Below are 20188 nucleotides of genomic sequence, written 5' to 3' on the forward strand. Positions count from 1 at the left end.
GGTCAAAGGAGCAGGATAGTGAAACAGTTTGGGTGGAGATAAGGAATAATAAGGGGAAAAAAACACTAGTGGGTGTAGTCTATAGGCCTCCGAACAGTTGCAACTCTGTTGGACGGAGTATTAATCAGGAAATAGTTGAGGCTTGTAATAAGGGAACAGCTATAATTATGGGGGATTTTAATTATATTAACTGGACAAATCAAATTGGGCAGAACAGCCTTGAGGATGAGTTCATTGAGTGTATTAGGGATGGGTTTCTTGAGCAGTATGTAACTGAACCGACCAGGGGGCAAGCAACCTTAGATTTGGTCCTGTGTAATGAGACAGGATTAATTAAAAATGTCCTAGTAAAGGATCCCCTTGGAATGAGTGACCATAACATGGTTGAATTCCATATTCAAGTAGAGGGTGAGAAGGTTGGATCTCAAACAAGCGTGCTGAGCTTGAATAAAGGAGACTGAAGGTATGAGAGCGGAATTGATTAGAGTGGACTGGGAAAATAGATTAAAGGGTAAGACGGTACATGATCAGTGGTGTACATTTAAGGCGTTATTTTACAACTTCCAAAAAAAAATATTCCACTGAGGGAAAAAAGGGTGTAAAAGAAAAGATAGCCATCCGTGGCTAAGTAAAGTAATTAAGGATAGTATCCGACTAAAAACAAGGGCATATAAGGTAGCCAAATCTAGTGGGAGGATAGAAGATTGGGAAGTCTTTAAAAGGCAGCAAAAAATAACTAAAAGATTGATTAAGAAAGGGAAGATAGATTATGAAAGTAAATTAGCAAAAAATATAAAAACAGACAGCAAAAGTTTCTATAGTTATATAAAAAGAAAAAGGGTGGCTAAAGTAAATGTTGGTCCCTTAGAGGATGAGACTGGGAAATTAATGGTGGGAAACATGGAGATGGCAAAAACACTGAACAAATATTTTGTATCAGTCTTTACGGTAGAGGACACTAAGAATATCCCAACACTGGACAAACAGGGGGCCCTAGGGGGGAGGAGCTAAATACGATTAAATCACTAAGGAAGTGGTACTTGGTAAAATAATGGGACTCAAGGCGGATAAATCCCCTGGACCTGATGGCTTGCATCCTAGGGTCTTGAGGGAAGTGGCGGTAGGGATTGTGGATGCATTGGTAATAATTTTCCAAAACTCCCTGGACTCAGCAAAGGTCCTGGCAGATTGGAAAACTGCTAATGTAACACCCTTATTTAAGAAGGGTAGTAGGCAGAAGGCTGGAAACTATAGACCTGTTACCTAACATCTGTGGTTGGTAAAATGTTAAGAGTCCATTATTAAGGAGACAGTAACGGGACATTTGGATAAACATAATTTAATAGGACAAACTCAGCATGGTTTCATGAAGGGGAAGTCATGTTTGACAAATTTGCTTGAGTTCTTTGAGGAAGTAACATACAGGGTGGATAAAGGGGAACCAGTGGACGTAGTGTATTTAGACTTCCAAAAGGCATTTGACAAGGTGCCACACAAGATTATTGCTCAAGATAAAAAATCACGGGATTGGGGGTAATATTCTGGCGTGGGTGGAGGATTGTCTCTCTAACAGAAAGCAGAGAGTTGGGATAAATGGTTCGTTCTCAGACTGGCAACCAGTAGCTAGTGGTGTTCCGCAGGGGTCATTGCTGGGTCGCCAACTCTTTACAATCTATATTAACGATTTGGAGGAGGGGACCAAGTGTAACATATCAAAGTTAGCAGATGATACAAAGATGGGACGGAAAGTAGTGAGTGAGGAGGACATAAAAAACCTGCAAAGGGACATAGACAGGCTAAGTCAGTGGGCAGAGATTTGGCAGGTGGAATACAATACTGGAAAGTGTGAGGTTATGCACTGGCTGGAAAAATCATAGAGCAAGTTATTATCTTAATGGCAAGAAACTGGAAAGTACTGTAGTACAAAGGGATCTGGGGGTCCTGGTGCACGAAACTCAAAAAGTTAGTATGCAGGTGCAGCAACTGATCAAGAAGGCCAATGGAATGTTGGCTTTTATTGCTAAGGGGATGGAATATAAAAACAGGGAGGTATTGCTGCAGTTGTACAAGGTATTGGTGAGACCGCACCTGGAATACTGCATACAGTTTTGGTGTCCATACTTAAGAAAAGACATACTTGCTCTTGAGTCAGTACAAAGAAGGTTCACTCGGTTAATCCCGGGGATGAGGGGGTGGTCATATGAGGAGAGGTTGAGTAGATTGGGACTCTACTCATTGGAGTTCAGAAGAATGAGAGGAGATCTTATTGAAACGTATAAGATTGTGAAGGGGCTTGATTGGGTGGATGCGGTGAGGATGTTCCCAATGATGGGTGAAACTAGAACTAGGGGGCATAGTCTTAGAATAAGGGGCAGTTCTTTCAAAACTGAGATGAGGAGAAACTTCTTCACTCAGAGGGTGGTAGGTTTGTGGAATTTGCTGCCCCAGAAAGCTGTGGAAGCTACATCATTAAATAAATTTAAAACAGAGATAGATAGTTTCCTAGAAGTAAAGGGTTACGGGGAGCGGGCAGGAAATTGGACATGAGTCTAGGTTCAGAATGGTCATGGCCCTGTGGGTAGTGGAGTGGGCCCAGGGGCCGTGTAGCCTGGTTCTGCTCCTTCTGTGTTAGATTTCAGGAGATGGTTTTATTCCTGTTCCTGGCTGGGGTGGAGATCGCCTTTACAGAAGGTAAGTACTGTAGAAAATATAGGGACAGATTGATCTCCTGGACGAGTTTCAATCGCCTAGATGGGTCGGAGAGGAATTTCACAGATTTTTTTCTCCCAAATTGGCCATTGGGTCTTTTATCTGGTTTTTCGCCTCTCCCGGGAGATCACATGGGCTCGGGTGGATGGAGAGTGATAGAAGATTTGAGGTTAGGATCAGATCAGCCATGATCTTATTGAATGGTGGAGCAGGCTCGAGGGGCTGATTGGCCTACTCCTCCTAGTTCTTATGTTCTCCCTCCCCCTCTCTTCACCCTCCCTCCCCCTCTCTTCACCCTCCCTCCCCCTCTCTTCACCCTCCCTCCCCCTCTCCTCTCCTCTCCCTCCCTCCCCCTCTCCCTCCCTCCCCCTCCCTCCTCCTCTCCTCTCCCTCCCCCTCATCCTCTCCTCTCCCCTCCCTCCCCCTGTCTCTTCCTGATTTCCTCTCTCTCTCTCCCTCCCTCCCCCTCTCTCTCCCTTTCCTCCGAGCCCGGACGCGGTGAGCCGAAGCCCCTGTGTGCGGATCAGCGCCTCGGGGTCGGCCGGTGCGCGGCCGAGCGCGAGGCCCGGCCCGACTCTCGGGTCCTGCTCCGGGCCGCCGCCGACGTTCACAGCGCTCGCTGTCTCCTGCCCCGCCAGCCTTTACCAAGATGGCGGCGATGGCCACGCTCGGCTCAGTGCCGCCGCGCCAGTCTTTACCAAGATGGCAGCGATCGCGGGCCGTTGGTTTGGAATCGGCCCAGCGGGACGGGCGGTGCCTAGCTCGGGCGTGGCTGGCGAGGAGAGGCCGAGGCCTGAGGCCTGCAAGCAGCTCATCCATCGCCGAGGGGGGGAAAGCCCGAGTCCCCTTTGCAAAAGGATTTTTTTTTCTTTTAAAACCAACTTTTCTTTTTGTTGGAAATCTATATTTCAAAATAAACACACAGAAAGTGGGAAAAATAAATCAATAGTTAGGAATCAAGATGGCGGCCACTCACCTCAGCTCAGAAGGATTAGGCCCGCCCACACACGCAATGAAACGCCCCCCATGATGCACCGATTGGTCAACCATCAGGTCACTCAACTGTAGGATTGGTCAACCATCACGTCACCAACTGCTATCCCCTGTAGGATGGCCCACCCACATACAATGAAACCCCCCCCATGATGCACCGATTGGTCAACCATCACGTCACTCAACGCTATCCCCTGTACGATTGGTCAACCATCACGTCACTCAACACTAATGAGCGGAATTTTGCCGTTTTTTGAACCTTTTTTGTATACTGTCCGAACAATTTTTGTCTGACCAAAAAGTAAATATGCCTACTAGACTCCCCTAATAAGCTTTCTTTTGATATATAACATATGTGCAGGTACGCTCTATAACTTTTGATTGTATAGCCAGACAGACAAACAGAGAGACAAACCGCTTTTTTATATATATAGATAGATAGAAGATACAGCACAGAAACAGGCCATTTGGCCCAACCAGTCCATGCGGTGTTTATGCTCCACTCGAGCCTCCTCCTGTCTTTCCTCATCTAACTCTATCAGCATAACCCTCTATTCATTTCTCCCTCATATGCTTATCTAACCGCCCCTTAAATGTATCTATACTATTCGCTTCAACCACTCCCTGTGGTAGAGAGTTCCACATTCTCAGTATACCCTACTTTTACTCTCTTATCTGCTCTGGTTCATTCCCCATTACTAGATCTAATAGTGAATCCTCCCTTGTTGGGTTAGAAAGGAGTCCTGTACACATTGTAGAAACTCCATTCCCTTATCCCCTTTACCTACGTCTTCTGTCCAATTAATATCGGGGTAGTTGAAATCCCCCATGATGATTATTCTATGTTTTTTCCTCATTTCCTTAATTTGTTTGCACATTTCTTCCTCTACCTCCCTTCCACTATTAGGTGTTCTGTAGACTGCCCCTATTAGTGTGATGGATCTTTTATTATCTTTTATCTCTATCCACATGGATTCTGTTTGTTTTGTTGATAGCTGCATCACTTTTTTCTACTGTCTTTATGTTATCCCTAATAAGTACAGCTACTCCACCTCCCCTTTTACGCTCTCTATCTTTTCTAAATATGTTATACCCTGCAATATTTAATTTCCAGTCCTGATTTTTCTATAGCCATGTCTCAGTAATCCCAAGCGTGTCTGGTTCCTCGCAACACATGATTGCCTCCAGCTCCCCTGTTTTATTACACTGTGTGCATTGCTGTACAGACAGATTAACTAATTTTTAATAGCAGTTCCTCTCACTTTATTTTTAACCACCTTTTTAAACTCCTGTTCTATAACTCTCTCTATTCCCTGACCATCAATGTCCTCCCTTACTTTACTCTTTCCTATGGTCGTCTTTCCTGTTTTGTTTATATTTAGGCTGGTTTCATTTCTTGTTGATCCTCCCCCCCCCCCGCCGTCTTACTAGCTTGAAGCCTTTGCCACCTCCTTGTTTACCATTTCCGCTAGGACATGGGTCCCATCCCGGTTAAGGTAGAGCCCGTCCCATCGGTGCAGCTCCTTTCTGTCCCAGTGCTATTGCCAGTGTCCCATGAAAAGGAACCCCTCTTTCCCACGCCAACCCTTTAGGCACATGTTAATTCTCCTGATCTGACTGTTTCTATGCCAATTTGCATGTGGCTCGGACAATAATCCAGAGATGATTACCCTCAAGGTCCTGCTTTTTAATTTAGCTCCTAACTCCTGATACTCCTTCAGCAGGACCTCCTCCCTGTTCCTACCTAAGTCGTTTGTTCTGACATGGACCACGACAACTGGATTTACCCCCTCCCTTTCCAAGTTCCTCTCCACAAGATATCCTTTACCCTGGCACCGGGTAGGCAACACACCCTTCGGGATTCTCGTTCTTGGCTGCGGAGGACACTATCCCCCTAATTATAGAATGCCCTATCACTACCACATTTCTGTTCTGCTCTCCATCCCCCTCCCCCAACAGCCTTTTGAGCCACGGTGCCTTGGTCTGTATTGTGGCTGTCCTTCCCACAGTCTTTCTCCTTGTCCTCACAGGTAGCGACTACATCATACCTGTTGGACAGGACCAGTGTCTGCGGGACCTCCTTCTCAACCTCTCCTAAGTCCCTGCTACCCGGTGCCCTAACAGTCACACCCTCCCTTTCCTGAACCTGTACTTTCCTCTGGGGTGTGACTATTCTGGATAAAACTATCCAGAAATTCCTCCCCATCCCTTATGTTTCGGAGTGTCTCTAACTTGCACGCCAGCTCAATGACTCTGAGCCGGAGTGACTGAAGGCAGAGACATTTCCTGCAGATGTGGGAATCCGGCACAGTCTCGCTGTCCACAAACTCCCACATACTACAGTCCCGACACATAGCCTGCCCTGCCATCTCCAGACATTTTTATTTATTTGCTTATTTAATTAGGTCAAGTTTTTAATCAAATGATTATTTATAGTTATTTTAATTAGTTTATCTAGTTAAATTAATATTTAATAATGTAATAGTTACAGTTCCCCAGCTCTTTGGTTGGTGAGTATTAGTTTAAAGAAAAAAACCTATCACCTACCTGTGACGTTGCTTTTTTTTAAATCGCCGCTCAGGTCCTCTGTGTCCTGGGCCATCTCCGCTCCCGCTCAGGTCCTCTGTGTCCTGGGCCATCTCCGCTCCCGCTCAGGTCCACTGTGTCCTGGGCCATCTCTGCTCCCGCTCAGGTCCACTGTCCTGGGCCATCTCCGCTCCCGCTCAGGTCCACTGTGTCCTGGGCCATCTCCGCTCCCGCTCAGGTCCACTGTATCCTGGGCCATCTCCGCTCCCGCTCAGGTCCACTGTGTCCTGGGCCATCTCCGCTCCCGCTCAGGTCCACTGTGTCCTGGGCCATCTCCGCTCCCACTCAGGTCCACTGTGTCCTTAGAGGATGAGACCGGGAAATTAATGGTGGGAAATATGGAGATGGCAAAAACACAATGAATATTTTGTATCAGTCTTTACAGTAGAGGACACTAAGAATATCCCAACACTGGACAAACAGGGGGCTATGGGAGGGAGGAGCTAAACACGATCAAAATCACTAAGGAAGTGGTACTCGGTAAAATAATGGGACTCAAGGCGGATAAATCACCTGGACCTGATGGCTTACATCCTAGGCTCTTGAGGGAAGTGGCGGTTGGGATTGTGGATGCATTGGTAATAATTTTCCAAAGCTCCCTGGACTCAGCAAAGGTCCCGGCAGACTGGAAAACTGCTAATGTAACACCCTTATTTAAAAAGGGCAGTAGACAGAAGGCTGGAAACTATAGACCGGTTAGCCTAACATCTGTGGTAGGTAAAATTTTGGAGTCCATTATTAAGGAGACAGTAACAGGACATTTGGATAATCATAATTTAATAGGACAAAGTCAGCATGGTTTTATGAAGGGGATGTCATGTTTGACAAATTTGCTGGAGTTCTTTGAGGAAGTAACATATAGGGTGGATAAAGGGGAACCAGTGGACGTAGTGTATTTAGACTTCCAAAAGGCATTTGACAAGGTGCCACACAAAAGATTATTGCTTAAGATAAAATATCACGGGATTGGGGGTAATATTCTGGCATGGATAGAGGATTGGCTATCTAACAGAAGGCAGAGAGTTAGGATAAATGGTTCATTCTCGGACTGGCAATCAGCAACTAGTGGTGTTCCGCAGGGGTCAGTGCTGGGTCCCCAACTCTTTACAATCTATATTAACGATTTGGAGGAGGGGACCAAGTGTAACATATCAAAGTTTGCAGATGATACTAAGATGGGAGGGAAAGTAGTGCGTGAGGAGGACATAAAAAACCTGCATGGGGACATAGACAGGCTAAGTAAGTGGGCAGAGATTTGGCAGATGGAATACAATACTGGAAAGTGTGAGATTATGCACTTTGGCAGGAAAAATCATAGAGCAAGTTATTATCTTAATGGCAAGAAACTGGAAAGTACTGAAGTACAAAGGGATCTGGGGGTCCTGGTGCACAAAACTCAAAAGGTTAGTATGCAGGTGCAGCAAGTGATTAAGAAGGCAATGGAATGTTGGCTTTCATTGCTAGGGGGATAGAATTTAAAAATAGGGAGGTATTGCTTCAGTTATACAAGGTATTGGTGAGACCGCACCTGGAATACTGCATACAGTTTTGGTGTCCATACTTAAGAAAGGTCATACTTGCTCTCGAGTCAGTACAAAGAAGGTTCACTCGGTTAATCCCGGGGATGGACATATGAGGAGAGGTTGAGTAGATTGGGACTCTACTCATTGGAGTTCAGAAGAATGAGAGGCGATCTTATTGAAACATATAAGATTGTGAAGGGGTTGGATCGGGTGGATGCGGGGAAGATGTTCCCGATGATGGGTGAAACTAGAACTAGGGGGCATAGTCTTAGAATAAGGGGCTGCTCTTTCAAAACTGAGATGAGGAGGAACTACTTCACTCAGAGGGTGGTAGGTCCATGGAATATGCTGCCCCAAAAAGCTGTAGAAGCTACATCGTTACATAAATTTAAAACAGAAATAGACAGCTTCCTAGAAGTAAAGGGAATTAAGGGTTACGGGGAGCGGGCAGGAATTTGGACATGAGTCTAGGTTCGGATCGGACATGGCCCTGTGGGTAGCGGAGCGGGCCCAGGGGCCATGTAGCCTGATCCTGCTCCTATTTCGTGTGTCTAATTCTGTTAGATTCAGGAGATGGTTCTGTGATAGTAGATTGGTGGTTAGGATCAGATCAGCCATGATCTTATTGAATGGCGGAGCAGACTCGAGGGGCCGATTGGCCTACTCCTGCTCCTATTTCTTATGTCCTGGGCCATCTCCGCTCCCGCTCAGGCCCACTGCGTCCTGGGCCATCTCCGCTCCCGCTCAGGTCCACTGTGTCCTGGGCCATCTCCGCTCCCGCTCAGGTCCACTGCGTCCAGGGCCATCTCCGCTCCCGCTCAGGTCCACTGTGTCCCGGGCCATCTCCGCTCCCACTCGGGTCCACTGTGTCCCAGGCCATCTCCGCTCCCGCTCGGGTCCACTGTGTCCTGGGCCATCTCCGCTCCCGCTCAGGTCCCCTGTGTCCTGGGCCATCTCCGCTCCCGCTCAGGTCCACTGTGTCCTGGGCCATCTCCGCTCCCACTCGGGTCCACTGTGTCCTGGGCCATCTCCGCTCCCGCTCGGGTCCACTGTGTCCTGGGCCATCTCCGCTCCCGCTCGGGTCCACTGTATCCCGGGCCATCTCCGCTCCCGCTCTTTATGTAGCTGCCGCCGCTTCCACTCAGATCCACTGTGTCTTAACATATGTCCTAGTGGTTTTTATCAAATCTGTTTAAAGTAACATAAGTTATGGTTTCAGGCTGTAGGAATATGCCAGGGAACTATTCTTCCTCTTCAATATGAGGAAAGAAAGAAAGAACACCTAAAAGAAAAGGGGATAAAAGGGAAACTGAACAGTGAGGCAGCCTTGTGTAAATTATATGGTAAGAACTTAGCCTATTTGGAATTTACATGTCTTCAGTGCAAGAAGATTGAAATTTTGCTGTATTCTATAGTAGTGTTATGGATAGTTGCAAGATTGTTGAGCTACCCCAGTGTAATGATTTCCAAATAAAAGCTTTGATCAATTTAGAAGTAATAAAGTACAGATTATCTCAATGGTAGGTGAAGCAAAGGATATTATCCAATGCCTTTGGCCTATTTGATACTTGAAAAGCAAATACACTTGTTCATGAGAACTTTGAATAACATTTTGTGGTATGCAGTAATGTAATATTCAAGCAACTAAATTTATCCAGCAGAAAGAAGAAGCAGGTGATTTGGTTAATTTGCTTAATAATCCACGAGGCAGTACAAAGATCTAATGTGAATACAGAAACTTGCACAACCAAATGATCCATCACAGACTAATTCTAGGTCTTCAAAACTCTGAAAACATTCTAAATGATCCTAAGTTGACTCTCAAGAAGGCTGTCAATTAGGCACAATTGAGCAAAATGTTTGAGTGACCAGTCCATATTCCGGATAGATATTCCTATGGAATCCATAGGATAAAATATGGATGTGCTGCATAGATGGAGCAAACAAAGCATTCACAGTGAAGCCAAGAACTCTCCAGAGAGGATCAAATTTGTGTATGCAGTGTTGCAAGTCACTCCCCATCAGAGGTATGCACAGCCATATTGTCATTAGTGTTTAAAGAAGGGACATTATGCAGATGTTTTCTCACAAGATGGTTGTGATTGAAGGTCAATCTTCACAGCCCCAGGACATTGGAGCAGGAGTTCCTCAGGGCAGTGTCCTAGGCCCAACCATCTTCAGCTGCTTCATCAATGACCTTCCCTCCAACATAGGGTCAGAAATGGGGATGTTTGCTGATGACTGTTCAGTGCCATTCACAACTCCTCAGATAATGAAGCAGTCCATGCCTGCATGCAACAAGACCTGGACGACATTCAAGCTTGGGCTGACAAGTGGCAGGTAACATTCGCGCCACCGAAGTGCCAGACAATGACTATCTCCAACAAGCAAGAGTCTAACCACCTCCCCATGACATTCAATGGCATTACCATCACTGAATCCCCCACCATCAATATCCTGGGGGTTACCATTCACCAGAAATTTAACTGGACCAGCCACATAAATACTGTGGCAACAAGAGCAGGTCAGAGGCTAGGTATTCTGCAGCGTGTGTCTCACCTCCTGACTCCCCAAAGCCTTTCCACCATCTATAAAGCACAAGTAAGGAGTGTGATGGAATACTCTCCACTTGCCTGGATGACAGTAGCTCCAACAACACTCGAAGCTCGACACCATCCAGGACAAAGCAGCCCACTTGATTGGCACCCCATCTACCACCTTAAACATTCACTCCCTCCACCACCGGCGTACCGTGGCTGCAGTGTGTACCATCTACAAGATGCACGGCAGCAATGCACCAAGGCTTCTTCAGCAACACCTCCCAAACCCGCGACCTCTTCCACCTAGAAGGACAAGGGCAGCAGATGCACGGGAACACCACCACCTCCAAGTTCCCCTTCAAGTCACACACCATCCTGACTTAGAAGTATATTGCCGATCCTTCATCGTCGCTGAGTCAAAATCCTGGAACTCCCTACTTAACAGCACTGTGGGAGTACCTTCACCACATGGACTGCAGCGTTTCAAGAAGGTGGCTCACCACCACCTTCTCGAGGGCAATTGGGGATGGGCAATAAATGCTGGCCTTGCCAGCGATGCCCACATCCCATAAACAAATTTTTTAAAAACGCAGCTTGATTTGCAAAGCAGCTGAAGAAACTTGGGCTTTCCTAGGAAATGTCAATACTAGGGGAATCAAATTGTGTACAGTGAACCTTTTGCTCAAGAAACATCCAGTTGGATTTAAAAGTGACACTGGAGCAGATGTCATTGTGGTCAGTTTGTAAATAAACAGGAAATAAATACTACTTGTGTAACCAGATAAAATTCTGTTTGGTTCTGGGTGCCAGATCTACAAGGGTGTTTTCTGGGTCCATTAACAAAAGAAGAAATATCAGCACAAAAGAAAATTAACATTCAACAACTGAGAAGACTGTTGGGATGACCAACAATCAAGGCCCAAGGTTTAATTTCTAAAACTGACATGGTAATCTGAAAAAGAGAAGTACAAAAGGTAGTTACTGAAATGATTTCGGGTTCTGAGGAAAACAAAAGATGAGTATACTATAAAGTTCAAGTATGATGTCCAACTGTTTGTCCTCATGACTCCATGACATATCTTATTACTTCTAACGGTAAGAATGATTTGGCCAGTTTGGACCAGCTGGGAGTAATAAAGAAGATAGAAGAGGCACCCGACTGGTGATGGTGCCCATCAAAATGGACAAGTTTGCATTTGAGTTGATTTCACTGAACTGAATGGGAGAATTTGGCAAGAAATTGACCCACTATACACAGTTGATCAAGTGGTTAGAGCAGCTTTTGGATTCAAAAATCTACTCAAAACTGGGATCCCAACTCTAGGTTTTGGAAAGTGCTATTGGCTAAAGATTGATCCTTTCAATAGCTCAGCTTCGTGGCACTGCAGTCTCCTGAATCCACTCTCCTGTTGCGCCTCAAGTGGTTTCTCCTCCCATGCCTGCATGATAATTTCAGGTATACCCCCAGGGTTCCACCCTTGGCCCCCTCCTCTTCATCATTTACCTGCTACCCCTGGTGATGTAATCCAGAAGCATGGGGGTCAGCTTTCACATGTACGATGATGACACCCAGCTTTATATCTCACTTCCTCCAGCTGCTGTCATCGTTTCCAACTGGATAAGTCAGATATTCCTCATTAATGTCGCTAAAACCAAAGCCATCCTCTTGGATCCCTCAAATAACTTGCATCTCTGGCCTTGAATGCATCGTTGATCATGGTTGTCACCTCACTTTGGCCCAGAGGTGAATAACTTTGGTGTATTGCTTCACCCTGAGCTCCACTTCCTCCCTATTTTCAATCTGTCACCAAGGCTACTTTCTTTCATCTCTGCAACATGGCTTGTCCACCGCTGAAACCCTAATCCAAGCTTCTTTCATTCTACTGCTGGACCTCTCCAGTGATCATCTTGCCTTCCCACCTCTATTCGTGAATTACAGATCATCCAGTCTGCCACAGCCTGTGCTGTCACCCACAACAAGCTCCATTGGCTTCCTGGATTCCCAAAGACTTGACTCTGATTTTCATCCTCACCTTCAGTTCCCTCCATGATCTTCTCCAGTCCGATGTCTCTGTGCGCACTGTCCAGTTCTCCCAACATGGGCCTTTTTTCTATACCATCATTGGTGGCTGCTCCTGCAGCCAACTTGCTCCTGCACATGGGTTCTTCCCCTCAGCATCGCTAGCTTCTCATCTTCCTGCCTGCAATCAGAAATGTCTAAGACCTCCTTATCCATCATCACCACCATCTACCCCCTCCCCGCCCCTCGCACCCTCTTCCTTTCTCCCCCAAGCTCGGGGTCCACTTACTATCCACCATCACGTAAAGCACTCTGATGCGTCTCTTTCTATACAACGAGCGATATAGAAATGTAAATTGTTGCTCTTGTATTAATTACGTTTACAACACCATTTTGTTGATACGATTTCTAATAACTACTGTTAGGAATTTCATACATAGCAGGACATTTCCAAGGGCAAATGTTGCAAGTGCGGGAGTGTCTCAATGGTGTTCTTTGCGACATCGATAATATTCTGATTTTCATCCAGGTTGGAATCTTTGCCGAAATAGGACAGCACTCGAAGCCAAATCCATTTACAATCAAGCAAAGGAGCAGGCTGGGCAGAAACAAACACCTGCGGCTCAATCATAAACTACAGTAGCATCAGCTGATCCTGATAACCCAGAGCGAACAGGCTATTGTACAAGATCTGGACATCTTTCAAAACCACCATCTAGAATGTACTTGTATAGAGGAAAAACAATGAAAGGAAAGTTTAAACAAAGGTTATTTTTTCATACAGGGTGGGGTAGTGTTAGGTCCCACTTCAGTACAAGTGTGACCTCCCTGTTAACTCGAGAGGTAGAAGAAGCATGTGCGTAGTATGCAGAGTGTCTTTAAAGGTGCTGACTGCATATAGTATAAGAAGTTAAGTGTCTTAGTCATTCTTAATAAATATTAGATTAACAGTTGTCTGAGCCTTTGTACAGATGGGGCTGATCTATCAAAGAGGAATGGGCATGCTGGGCCTAATGGTATTTTTCTATTCTTAATTTCCTATCTAATTTTTCAGGGATGACAGGTACACATCAGATGTAATTTCCAATCCATTCCTGGGTGCCTCTATAGTCTTTTATAGTTTGTTGCTTCTCCAACCCCAAATGCTCATTCTTTGGTGATACAAACCGTGCACTTTTTGCCTTTTATCTTTAATGTATATTGCTGGTTGCAAAACTGATTTTGCATTTCTGCAGAAAATTTTAATTTCTTCTGACTACATTCTTTGAAGACTAAAACGTTGATTTGGACGATTTGCATAAAAAGCAATGAAAAGTTATTTTTCTGAAAGGTCACAACTGCAGATGACCTATGAATAGGCGAGTACTCCAGGTGATGGCATGTAGAATGAGTTTACTTCATGGAATTTTGAAAAATATTTTTTCTAAATGGCTCAGTTAGTAAAGTCAATAATTACTGAGCCATACTGACTAAGAAGGTCCCAGATTCAACCCCTGGTTTATATTGCAGCTCCGCCAGGCACCAATAACTGTACTCTCAGCGCTCAAGGGATAGGAAGTGGTGGGAGATGAAAAATCAGCCAGTGTTCCTGCTCTTAATCGCTGTCTAGTGATTTTGTGAATGTTAGGTCAGCATAGGATTGGCTCAAATGTGATGCTTCCATAGTCAAATAGTCTATTGGCTCTCACTATCTAGGCTCATACATGAAGAATGTCCACTGAAGTGAGGTAGAAAAAAGTGACCAGACCTCATGGAACCATAATCCAGAAAGATTCAGCACCTTTGTGGCGGGGTAGGGGTGAAGAGAATTATTGGTTAATTGCTTTGTAACAAATGGAAATATATTATCTAAGAAATGGCCTCAAATAAGGGTAATTTGTACTACTTATTAGCTTTAATGTTTAAAACATCAGTAATATTTGTATTTTTAAGGATTCTTATATATAGGTACCTACAAGGGTTGCATACATAGAAACATAGAAGATAGGAGCAGGAGTAGGCCATTCGGCCCTTCGAGCCTGCTCCACCATTCAATGAGATCATGGCTGATCATCCAAATTCAGTACCCTGTCCCTGCCTTCTCCCCATACCCTTTGATCCCTTTAGCCTTAAGAAATATATCCAACTCCGTCTTGAATATATTTAATGAACTGGCCTCCACCGCCCTCTGTGGCAGAGAATTCCACAGGTTCACCACTCTCTGGGTGAAGAAATTCCTCCTCATTTCAGTCCTAAATGGCTTACCCCTTAGACTATGACCCCTGGTTCTGGACTCCCCGGCCATCAGAAACATCCTTCCTGCATCTAGTCTGTCCAGGCCTGACAGAATTTTATAGGTTTCGATGAGATCCCCTCTCAATCTTCTAAACTCCAATCGACGCAATCTCTCCTCATATGTCATTCCTGCCATCCCAGGTATCAGCCTGGTGAATCTTCGCTGCACTCCTTCCATGGCAAGAACGTCCTCCCTCAGGTAAGGCGACCAAAACTGCACACAATACTCAAGGTGCGGTCTCACCAAGGCCCTGTACAACTGTAGCAAGACATCCTTGTTCCTGTACTCGAACCCTCTTGCTACGAAGGCCAACATACCATTTGCCTTCTTAACCGCCTGCTGTACCTGCATGCTTACCTTCAGCGACTGGTGCACAAGAACACCCAGGTCTCTTTGCACTTCCCCTTCTCCCAATCTATTGCCATTCAAATAATAATCTGCCTCCCTGTTTTTGCCACCAAAGTGGATAACCTCACATTTATCCACATTATAGTGCATTTGCCATGTTTCTGCCCAATCACCCAACCTGTCCAAATCGTACTGGAGTTTCACGACATCCTCCTCACAGCATACCCTCCCACCCAGCTTTGTGTCGTCTGCAAATATGGAGATATTACATCCAATTCCCTCATCCAGATCATTAATATATATTGTGAACAGCTGGGGTCCTAGGACCGATCCTTGTGGTACCCCACTAGTCACTGCCTGCCACTCGGAAAATGACCCGTTGATTCCAACTCTTTGCTTTCTGTCCGCCAACCAGTTCTCTATCCAAATCAAGACCTTGCCCCCAATCCCATGTGCCTTAATTTTGCACGCTAATCTCTTATGCAGGACCTTATCGAAAGCCTTCTGAAAGTCCAAATACACCACATCCACTGGTTCTCCCTTATCTATTCTACCAGTTACATCCTCAAAAAGTTCCAGTAGATTAGTCAAGCATGATTTACCTTTTGTAAATCCATGTTGACTTTGTCCGATCCTGTCACTGCTTTCCAAGTGCTCTGCTATTACATCTTTTATAATGGACTCTAGCATTTTCCCCACTACTGATGTCAGGCTTACCGGTCTATAATTCCCCACTTTTTCTCTACCACCTTTTTTGAATAGTGGGGTAACATTAGCTACCCTCCAATCCATGGGTACTGTTCCAGAGTCTATCGAGTTCTGAAAGATGACCAGCAATGCATCTACTATTTCTAGGGCCACTTCCTTAAGTACCCTGGGATGTAGATTATCAGGCCCTGGGGATTTATCGGCCTTCAGTCCCATCAATTTTCCTAACACCATGTCCCTACAAATACTGATTTCTTTCAGTTTCACCCTTTCATCGGACCCTATGTTCCCCGGCATCTCTGGGAGGTTATTTGTGTCCTCCTTTGTGAAGACAGAACCAAAATATGTATTTAGTTGGTCTGCCATTTCTTTGTTCCCCATTATAAATTTCCCTGATTCTGACTGCAAGGGACCTACGCTTGACTTCACCAATCTTTTTCTCTTCACATATCTATAAAAGCTTTTACAGTCAGTTTTTATGTTCCCTGAAAGCTTACTCTCATATTCTATTTTCCCTTTCTTAATTAATCCCTTTGTCCTCTGTTGAATCCTAAACTGTTCCCAATCCTCAGGATTATTGCTTTTTCTGGCCAATTTATATGTCCTCTCCTTGGATCTTATGCTATCCCTAATTTCCCTTGTTAGCCACGGTTGAGTCACCTTTTTTGTTTTATTTTTATGCCAAACTGGGATGAACAAGTTCTGTAGCTCATCCATTCGGTCTTTGAATGTTTGCATTGCCTATCCACCGTCAACCCTTTGAGTGCCATTCCCCAATCAATCCTACCCAACTCGCGCCTCAGACCATCGTAGTTTCCTTTATTTAAATTGAGGACCCCAGTCTCTGAGTCAACTACTTCAGTCTCCATCTTAATGAAGAATTTGATCATATTATGATCACTCTGACCCAAGGGGCCTCGTACAACAAGATTGCTAATTAATCCTTTCTCATTACATAATACCCAGTCTAAGATGGCCTGATCTCTGGTTGGTTCCTCGACATATTGGTCCAGGAAACCATCCCGTAAACACTCCAGGAATTCCTCCTCCACAGTATTGTTACTAATTTGGTTGGCCCAATCTATATGTAGATTAAAGTCACCCATGATGACTGCTGTGCCCTTATTGCACGCTTCTTTAATTTCCCTTTTAATGCCATCCCCAACCTCCGCCTTACTGTTTGGAGGTCTATATACCACTCCCACTAACGTTTTTTCCCCCTTAGTATTTCTCAGTTCTACCCATACAGATTCCACATCATCAGAGCTAATATCCTTCATTACAATTGTGTTAATCCCTTCTTTAACCAGTAATGCTACCCCACCTCCCTTTCCTTTTTGCCTATCTTTCCTGAATATCGAATACCCCTGGATGTTGAGTTCCCAGTCTTGGCCCTCCTTGAGCCATGTTTCCGTAATCCCAACCAAATCGTATTTGTTTACCTCTATTTGCGCAGCCAATTCATCCACCTTATTACAAATGCTCCTCGCATTAAGACACAAAGCCTTCAGGCTTGTTTTTTTAACGCTCTTAGACCTATTAGAATTATTACTTACTGTGGCCATGTTTGATTTAAACCGTTAATTTCTCTGACTGCCACTTTTGTTTTTCTCCTTCCTATCTTTTGCTTTTATCCTTGTTTCCCTTTCCTCTGTCTCCCTGCTCAGGTTCCCAACCCCCTGCCATTTTAGTTTAAACCCTCCCCCACAGCACTAGCAAACACTCCCCCCTAGGAATTCTGAAACATAGAGGTTACATGACCAGTTTCACCCGCAGGTGCTGAGACAGTAATGATGAAACAAGTAGCATATTATCCAACTTTCACTGAGCAGAAACCTTGCAGTGCTGTACTAATGATGAGCATTGTAAATAGTGCTGGAATAGCAAGAGGCAATTATCAACTGCCTTAGCTTCCTTTTCTACATCGTGTTTGTATGAATTAACCATATCATGAAAACTATACATAAAACAAACTCAAAAGCTTTTATTATCAGATGACTGTTAATTCCCCACTTAATTACACACACTGGCTTGTCCCACGTGATGTAGCACTAAACTATAGATACCTGAAGATCTAAGTTTGAATCCCAGTGTCTGTTGATATCAGCCAGGATAGCAAATGGGACAGTACAGTTGGACTCAGAGTCTCCGAGACAGCCAGAGTGAAAATATCAGTCAGGTTCAAAATCCCTTATTGTTAGCCAGTAGCCCCTTGTTGAGAGCACATGTGTATGCACTTTGGGTGGTGATCGGATTGCGCTTGGCTGTTGTGCCCCTTTGCAGTCAAATGGGCTATCAACACTTATAAGGTGTTGCATGAAGAATGGTAATTTGGGCAATGTACTGGAGTGCAGCAGACACCTGTGGAACTGCAACTTAACACATTTCAGCACCTTCAGGCGAGGGAAAGGAAGGGGAAAAACATCGGTGACAAATGATCTCTCTGAGCATATAAGACACAAATCTTTCTGCTCTTAGTTTTGTTTATTATTCTGAAGCTTCCTTTTTTGTTCAGCACTTTCTCCTTTTAAAGCTTTGCTGGACTCTAGCTTGCGGATCCTCTTGAAGTTATCGCTTCCATTCAAATTTACTTTTCAGTCTTGTTCCATTGACAGATTCTTTGAATATGCCACCTCTAACTTTGATTCATTAATTTCACTGTTGCTCAAATTCCTATCTCTGTCAATGATGCAGGTTATTACGTCATCAATTTCCAGGACTACCGCTTTTCCTTTATGCAGGCTTCTCTCTAATTTTACCATAGGGACAAGAGTAGGCCATTTAGCCCCTCGGGCCTGTTCTGCCATTATGAGATCATGGCTTATCTGTGACCTAACTCCATATACCCACCTTTGCCCTATGTCCCGTAATACCGTACAGAAATCTATCAATCTCAGATTTAAAATAACAATTGACCTAACATCAACTGCTGTTTGCAGAAGAGAGTTCCAAACTTCTATCACCCTTTGCATGTGGAAGTGTTTCCTAACTTCACCCCTGAAAGGTCTGGCTCTAATTTTTAGGCTATGTCCCTTAGTCCTAAATTCCCCAACCAGCAGAAATAGTTTCTCTCCATCTACCCCATCAGTTCCTCTTAATATCTTGAAAACTTTCATCAAATTACCCCTTAATCTTCTAAATTCCAGGAAATACAACATTAGTTTATGCAATTTCTCCTCGTAATTTAACCCTTGAAGTCCAGGTATCATTCTAGTAAACCTACGCTGCACTCCCTCCAAGGCCAATATATCCTTTCTAAGGTGTGGTGCCCAGAACTGAACACAGTTCTCCAATCTAACTAGGGCTTTGTATAGCTGTGGCATATCTTCTACCCCCTTGTATTCTAGTCCTCCAGATATAAAGGCCAGCATTCCATTAGCCTTTTTGATTTTTTTTTGTACCTGTCCATGACATTTTAATGATCTATGTACATGGAACCCTAAGTCTCTTTGAACTTCCACTGCTTCTAGCATTTCACCATTTAGAAAGTATTCTGATCTTTCCTTTTTGTTCCAAAGTAGATGACCTCACACTTGCCTACATTGAAATCCATTTGCCACAGTTTTGCCCATTCACTTAACCTATTAATATCTTGTAATTTTATGCTTCCATCTACACTGCTTACAGTGCCATCTATCTTTGTGTCATTGGCAAACTTGGATATGTGACTCTATCCTGTCATCTAAGTTGTTAATACAGTGACTAGTTTGGGGTCCCAACACAGATCCCTGTAGAACACCACTAGTCACATCCTGCTGATGATTGCTACTCTCTGCTGCCGCTCAGCCAATCTCCTAACCAAGTCAACAATTTGCCTTCAATTCCATGAGCTGCACTTGTTTCGCTGGACCTTAGTTTCTGAACCGAGCAAATCTGTTGCCATTTCTAGATTGATTCCCTGTGTTTATTTTCTTTTTACTGTCTTGAACCTGCATATTCTCTAGCTCTATCAGCAGATTATCTCTAACCTGTAGGAGGAATGGGTTGCAATTTTGATTTATCTTTGTGCGTTTATATATAATGTCTAATTTGGCTTTTTATTTGTCTTGGATAAACCAACTCAATCAAAGTGACATAACCACTGTCAGCATGAATGATGTACAGAATTGGTAGAGGACCATTTACCTTTAAGGCACATCAAGGGCTGTAGAGGACACAATTTCATATAGTATATTGTAGAGCTACATCTACAGCAGCACAGTTAAGCGCCATCATAAAGTTTCATACTAGTAATTACAATAATATAGTGCCAAATGACACACTTAGCAACAGAATATTCATCACCGTTAGCCATCATAAGTTGATTTTCAGTATTACAATAGCACATAAGTTGGGTTAAATTTAACATAATAGTAAAATACAATTTTAACTTGTATGTTATTCTGCAGGATATCGCTGATGTGCTTGCGCTGTTAGGTCTATAAATTGGATGATGCAAGTATAAAGACATACAAGCACTTGTATACTGTTATTTTATCATAACTTG

At 44.2% G+C, this 20188-nt stretch overlaps 1 protein-coding gene across 1 annotated transcript in view; it reads left to right on the forward strand.

The window, feature by feature from the left end:
- Window positions 1-20188, forward strand: part of dagla (diacylglycerol lipase, alpha) — a 482446-nt gene that overhangs the window by 438287 nt on the left and 23971 nt on the right. The window lies entirely within an intron of this gene.

The sequence above is a fragment of the Somniosus microcephalus genome, chromosome 15, assembly GCF_052327205.1.
Source record: "Somniosus microcephalus isolate GS21.2 chromosome 15, FLI_Smic_1.0, whole genome shotgun sequence".
In the NCBI taxonomy this organism is placed as follows: domain Eukaryota; kingdom Metazoa; phylum Chordata; class Chondrichthyes; order Squaliformes; family Somniosidae; genus Somniosus; species Somniosus microcephalus.